Genomic DNA, 7015 nt, shown 5'->3' with positions numbered 1-7015 from the left:
GTTTCCGTGATTAGCGGTGACTCGCCCCCTGACAAACGGAAGGCTGTGCATTTGAGAGGGTCTGAATTTGTGAAGCTGCCCCGAGTGCCAAGTTTGCTTATAGGAGGGCTTTCAGAGCCGGCTTGGGCTTTTAACTCTTTCCCCTCGGAACAACTTTAGGCAGCAGCCACAGAACCGGCCTAAGACAGGAGATCACTTCCAGTTCTGCTTGAAATGCTTTGAATGTGACTCACACTTTACGTTAACTCCTTCTACTGGCCAGAGCTGAGGATTCTATAGCTTCTTGTCTGATGGCCTGGAAACTGCTACAGGTGTTTCATTCTGGTCATAAGACTATCTGTAGGCCTGTGCAATGGTGATTATGGGGGTCTTTGGTATAAAGCTGGGATTCCTAACTTGCATGTCCATAGAACTTGGGGAAAATCTCCATTTTTAGCATTTCCTTCAATTATTTTAAAGCATGTTAAGAGGGCTCCATAGGCTTTACCAGATTGCCAAATGCCACCAAGATACAAACAAAACCAAAAACCCCTGGTCTGAATGAAATTTGCAAAGTACAGCTGCCTCCTTCATTTCATCTTCCCCTCCTTTTTCAGTACTCTTTTCTTCTCCATATTAATTTATATTATTTTATGGACAGGACATTCCAAAAGGCTTAAGCTATTAAAGGTGAAAACTACACTAAAACTTTTGGACACTCTATATTTCCTCTCCTTCACACCTGCTCCCCACCCCCCACCCGCAGTAGAATGTAAACTTCTTAAGGGCAGAGGGTTTTATTTCTGTCTGTGTTTCCTCTGTACCTGGCATATTGTTATTCAAGCATGCCTAAATCATACTGATCCCATTTGGGGTTTTCTTAGTAAAGATACTGGAGTGATTTGCCATTTTCTTCTCTAGCTCATTTTACAGATGAGGAAATTGAGGCAAACAGAGTTAAAGTACTTCTCCAAGGACACACTGCTAGTGTCTAAGGTTGGATTTGAATTCAAATGATGAATCTGCATGGTTCCAGGCCCTGCACCTTAATACATACTTATTAAATACTTACATTGAAACTGAGGGAGGTTCTGGCTATTGATTTTTATTTTAACAAATTATACTGGCTAGCTATATGCTAAATTTTGAAGCTTCCATACTGCCATTAAGTCTAATGCCTTCATTTTATAGATGAGGAAACTAAGGTTATAATTTGTCTGGCATATTTGGCAAAATTTGAATCCAGGCCTTCCTGACTCCTAAGTCTTATACCTTATCCACTATACTATGCTGCCTCTCATTGATACAAATGGTAATGGTCTTAAGGTTTCCCCAGTCAAAACACCTGCCTCAACCCCCACCCCAGGCAGCCTCAAGGCCCCTGAACATATCCACTGAGACTTCACCCTGAAAGCTTATCCAGCCAGACCAACCACTGTTATGGTTAACTCCCTTCCCAAATAGGTCTGTTCTTGCCAAGCCACCCCCCCCCCAAGAAATCAAGTAAGCTGTGTGACCAAATTGTCTGATGGGGGGAGGGGTGGGGGGTGGGACATGAACTGACCGTCTTGCTGACTGTTATGGCTGTAAGTGAGGACACACATGGCTGTAGACTGGGCAGACAGACTCCTGGGGTACAGCCAGACTGCCTTCTCTGCAGCTATGAGGGGCTGCTTGGGTTTCTTTGCTGAGTCCCCTCCTGTTCCCTCTAGTTATTCCCTGGAATCACTGTGGTTAGAAGGAAGCTGCTTTGTTTTTAGAGCATAGTCTAATCCTACAATCAACTTGTCTAAGAATCCAGCCTTCCTTTACTATCTTTACTTACTTTGCTTCCTTTATTGTCTGTGCCAGTGAATAAAGGATGATAGAACAGACTAGCAAACACTTATAATGCCATGAATGAAGAGTCCGTGGTTTGTTCAGCCTTTGTTCATGTTCCAAGTTGGGTTTCCGTTCCCCTTGAACTTCCTACATCTGTAATTGGCATTAGTCGTGGGTACAAAAATAGGAGTATGGGAGGTTTGCTCCCTCCCCTCCTCAAGGTATCTGAAATAAGGTATCTGAAATTTCTAGCTTTGTATTTCATTCCTTCCTCATTATGTCATAAGTAAGCCCTAAGATCTCAGATGTAGGGCTGGTAGGGGCCTTTGAGATCATTTAGCCCAACCCCCTCATATTTTATAGGGGAGGAAACTGTAGTCTGGAGAGGCAGGTTGATGCATCCAAAGTCACACAAGTGATAACAATAATAGTGATCATGATAATAATATATAATAAGCATTGGTATACCATTTGACTTGTACCAGGCATTGTGCTATGTTTTTATATATTTACATATTACATATATTTACAAATATATATATGTGTGTGTATATATATGTATTTGCCAATATAATCTCATTTGATCCTCACAATAACCCAGAGGGGTAGATGCTATCATTATCCCCATTTTACAGTTGAGGAACCTGAGGCAGACAGATGTCAAATGACTTGCCCAAGGTATCTGAGTGCAGATTTGAACAGCTAGCAGGTGTTGAGGTCAGATTTGAACTTAGGTCTTCCTGACCCCAGTATGAAGTAGTAAAGAGCTATAAGTTGTTGTTCAGTTATTTTTTTCAATCATGACCCTACTTAGAGTTTTCTTAGCAAGTGGCTTGTCATTTTACAGATAAGCAAACTGAGGCAAGTGGGGTTAAGTGACTTGCCCTGAGTCACACAGCTAATAAGTGTCTGAGACTGGATTTTAACTCAGGAAGTTGAGCCTTCCTGACTCCAGGTGAAGGGCTTTATCCTCTACATCACCACCTAGTAAGGAGGAAAGTTGGCATTGGAACCCAGGTTCCCCAATTCCAAAAGTATTAGCAGTCTTTTCACTACACTGTGAAATTCATTTTACATGCTGTAGATCATGTTCCATTCTCTTAATTAGCTGCATGGGAGCAGGGTTACAGGACTGAGAAGCAGTTTACAGATAAAGCATGCCCTGAAATCACTGAAACTCTGAGGCAGAGTTGAGATCAGCAACATATTCCACCCTCTCAAAATTGTTCTTGGTCAACAGGCTCCACCTCCCCATCCCCAGCCCCCCATGAGTTTTTTCACTTGTGGTTATCTCCAACCACTCTTCCATATGTAGAATCTGAGATCATTGAATCAGCTAGTGGCCGTGGAAGGGCTGGGACACCAGCACTGAATTCTCCCTAGAGGCTTGGCATATGCTTATTTATCAAAATTCCCTTCTTCAAGATTGAAGAGCATAATTCTATTGCCTTCAGTATTTATATATTGTGTTAAACATAAATATTATCTACATTTCATGATTTTATTGTCATTAAGTTCCTCAGATTCATAGATTTTTGAGAAACAGTGTAGTCTAGTGTCTAGAGAACAAACTCTGGAGTCAGGAAGGCCTTGATTTAAGTTTCAGGGTGATACTGGGTAAGTCACTGGTGCCCTAGACTACTCCCAAAGACTAATTTGCCTAAGAAAATTGCTGACCTGCATTGGTAGAGGGAATTTGCTCACCTGGGAGGTCCCCATACCAATGAAATAACACAGATCCGGTCCCTATTCATTAGCTATTTGCACATAGTAGGCACTCAATAAATGCTTTTGCTGCAGTATCAATGCTTCTATTTTGCTCAATCATTTCAGTCATGTCCAACTCTTCCTGACTCCATTGGGGTTTTCTTGGCAAAGATAACTGGAGTGGTTTGCCATTTCCTTCTCCAAATGTTTCCATTACCTTTATATTAAATATTGACATTACATTACCTTTCACTTTAGGGAGTCAAATTCCCAATATAAGCACTGTCTATAACCAGATCTATAGTTGTAGACATCTGAGTTTCATTCTATGAAGAGGAATGAATTTGGGTCCTTGGCCATTGCCACTGTCACCTTAAGAGTGTTCCTCTGTTTTGACACAACCTATATATCTTGAATCTTTCTCGGTCTTTTTCATCTCAGAATCTCTCTCTGTGTGTCTCTGTCTCTGTCTCCCTGTCTCTGTCTCTCTCTGTGTCTCTCTCTCTCTCTCTCTCTCTCTCTCTGTCTCTCTCTAACTCTCTCTCTGTCTCTTCTCCCTCCATCCCTCCCTCTCTGTCTCTGTTATTCTTTCTGTCTCTTCCTCCCTCCCTCTCCTCCTCTCTGTCTGTCTTTCTGTCTCTCTCTGTCTGTCTTTCTTACTCTCTCCCCTATAGCTTATCAAATGAACTCAATTCAATAAACATTTATTATGCACCACACCTACTATGAGCCAGCCCCAGATTTAGAAGAGAATGAGGTTGTATGATTTTATACTTTCCAAACAAGGTGAGAAAATGTAAAAAATTCCTCCTTTGCATAGGCCAAGAATGATGATGGTGATCCCCAGAGACATGGAAAATACAAGGCAAATATACTGACATATTCACACTACTGACACATGGGCTTTCATTTCTTCGGTGTCAGTAACACCCCTTCCATACAGATCACAGGTTCATAGAACCGGAGCTGAAAATGATCTCTGAGACCAGGTAGTCTAGCACTATCATTTTATGGATATGGAAACTGACACAACAATATTAAGTGACTTGGCCACAGTCAAATAGGTAGTAGCATCAGAAGTGAGATTTGAACCCAGGTCTTCTGACTGTCCAGAGCCAGCATTCTTCCTGCTTCACTGCACTGCATCCCTCAGGTCTTATCTACCTGTATACTTCATGTCCATGTCTTTCTGTGACTCCTTCATTGAGGATTTGCCCAGTGTACTGAGAGACTAGTCTCTTAGATCTTTTAACATTTCAGGCGCTAGGGGGCACTGTGGATTGAGTGCTGGATTTGGGATTCAGGGGACCTATGTCCACCATCATCTTAGATGATGATGAGACCAACTGTGTCTCCTCCTCTTCAAGCTGGAGACAATAATAATGGTACCAATCTCACCATAGTGAGGAGCAAATGAGGTAAAATGGTTAAGGTGGTCTGTAAACCTTAAAGGACTTTACTGTATACATGTAAGCTATTGTTTCATATGTACCAACCAGGGTAGCTAGGTAGCACAGTGGGTAGAAGGCTAGGTCTGGAGTCAGGAAGACATGAGTTCAAATCTAGCCTCAGCCACTTATTAGTTGTGTGACCCTGGGCAAGTCACTTCACCTCTATTTGCCTGAATCCATTGGAGAAGGAAATGGCAAACCACTCCAGTATCTTCACCAAGAGAACCCCATGGACCACAGAGTTGGACAAGACTGAACAGCAACACCAACCAGCACCACCCTGGTGCTCAACTTGCCTTATCCCTCCTTTTGGATACACAGCTGATATACATTCTTCTCTGGTGTTAATAGGTATGGTCACAGTATTTGCATTTCCTGACGTGTCAGTTTGTCAGCTACCATTTATTAAGCACCTACTGTGTGCCAGGCAATGTGCTAAGTACTAGGGATACAAAGAAATCCTCCCCCAACAAAAAATAAAAATTAAAAACAGATGTTGTCCTCTAATGGGGGAGACAGCTTGCAAACAGCTATGTGAAAACAAGTTATATCCAGAATAAAGTGTAGATAAACTCAGAGGGAAGGCATTAGCAGCAATGGGAATAGGGAATGGCTTCTTGCAGAAGGTGGGATCTTAGCTGGGACTTGAAGGAAGCCAAGAGTAGGGGCTAAAGAAGGAAAGAGTTCCAGGCATGAAAGATGGCGACAAAGTTCAGTGAGAAGAGAGAGTGCCACGTTTAAGGGGCAGCCAGGAGGCCAGTGACACTGGATAGGTAGCAAAGTATGTGGAAGTAAAGGGTGAGAAGACTGGAAAAGGAGGAACGGGCCGGCTTATGAAGGGCTTTGAAAGCCAAATAAAGGATTTTATCTTTGATTCTGGAAGTAACATGAAGTCACTGGAGTTTATGGAATGGATTGGGGAGGGCAGACATGATCAGACCAGTTTGACAGCAGAATGGAGGATGGATTGTAGTAAAAGATTGGACTGGGAAAGATTAGAGGCAAGGAGACCAACCAGCCGGCCAATGGAGTATAGTGGAAAGAGAAATGGGATTCTGGACCTAACTCTGTGACCCTGAATCTGACGATGTCTCTCTGACCTCTGAGGCCATCTAGTTCAGCACCATCTTTTAGATGTTAAGTGACTTGGTCACAGTCATCATTTGACAGATCTCACCAGATGATGCATAGAAGTGGAGAAGGCAAGGCTTGGGGTTAAGTGACTTGACCAAGGTCATACAGCTAGCAAGTATATGTCAAGTGTCTGAAGTGAGATTTGAACTCAAGTCCTCCTGACTCCAGGGCCAGTGCTCTATTCACTGCACCGCCTAGCTGCCCCTCATAAATGATATTGTAGGTTTTTCATGTGTGTTTTCTTTAGCCTCCCCAACTAGATTGTAAGCTCCATGAAGGCAGGGGGCACCACTTCCCTTGCCCCCACATAAATAGGTGTTCGATACCAAACCCATTCCATCTTCTCCTGCCTCTATATTTGTGTTCAGGACATACATAACCTATATTGCATGCCTTCCAGCCCTGAAGGCTCCACCTTAAATATCTACTCCACCATGAAATCTTCATTGAGTCAACAAGCCGGCAATCCCCCCTCACCCATAATACTTTGTGCCTCTTTTTGTGCATTTAACACAATCTAATTTATATTGCAGGCATTCAGAACCACAGCTTCACTTGTAGATTAGCCTATAGTCTTGAGAGCAGGGACCATGTGTTATTTATCTTTATATCCCCACCATACCCAGCACAGAGCCATATGTGTATGCATGTATATGTACATGCATATATATGTATATACATTTATGTGTATATGTGTGTGTATGTATAGTATAAACACTTAATAAAATAGAATAGAATTAATCTCTGACAAGACAGATAATGTTTCACTTTTTTCTCTATGCCTAGTGCCTAACACATAGCCTATATATAACAGGCACATTAGAATAGAATGTAAGCTCTCAGAGGGCAGGTAATGACGTATTTCTGCCTACACAATGCCTAGCACAGAGCCCTTTCTATAGTAGATGGACAGGATAGAATGT

At 42.4% G+C, this 7015-nt stretch overlaps 1 protein-coding gene and 1 long non-coding RNA gene across 3 annotated transcripts in view; both read left to right on the top strand.

Moving 5' to 3' along the window:
• Nucleotides 1-7015, top strand: part of LOC138159331 (uncharacterized) — a 407894-nt gene that overhangs the window by 250251 nt on the left and 150628 nt on the right. The gene's annotated exons all lie outside the window — the stretch shown is intronic.
• The window catches only part of ZNF469 (zinc finger protein 469), a 745539-nt gene that overhangs the window by 600265 nt on the left and 138259 nt on the right, over nt 1-7015 (top strand). The gene's annotated exons all lie outside the window — the stretch shown is intronic.

The sequence above is a fragment of the Petaurus breviceps genome, unplaced genomic scaffold (assembly GCF_028583685.1).
Source record: "Petaurus breviceps papuanus isolate PSGF00001 unplaced genomic scaffold, PetGlider_PUasm1.0 176, whole genome shotgun sequence".
Taxonomy (NCBI): Eukaryota; Metazoa; Chordata; class Mammalia; order Diprotodontia; family Petauridae; genus Petaurus; species Petaurus breviceps.
Note: the sequence above shows the minus strand (reverse complement) of the source record. Positions and strands in the feature narration are given on the sequence as shown.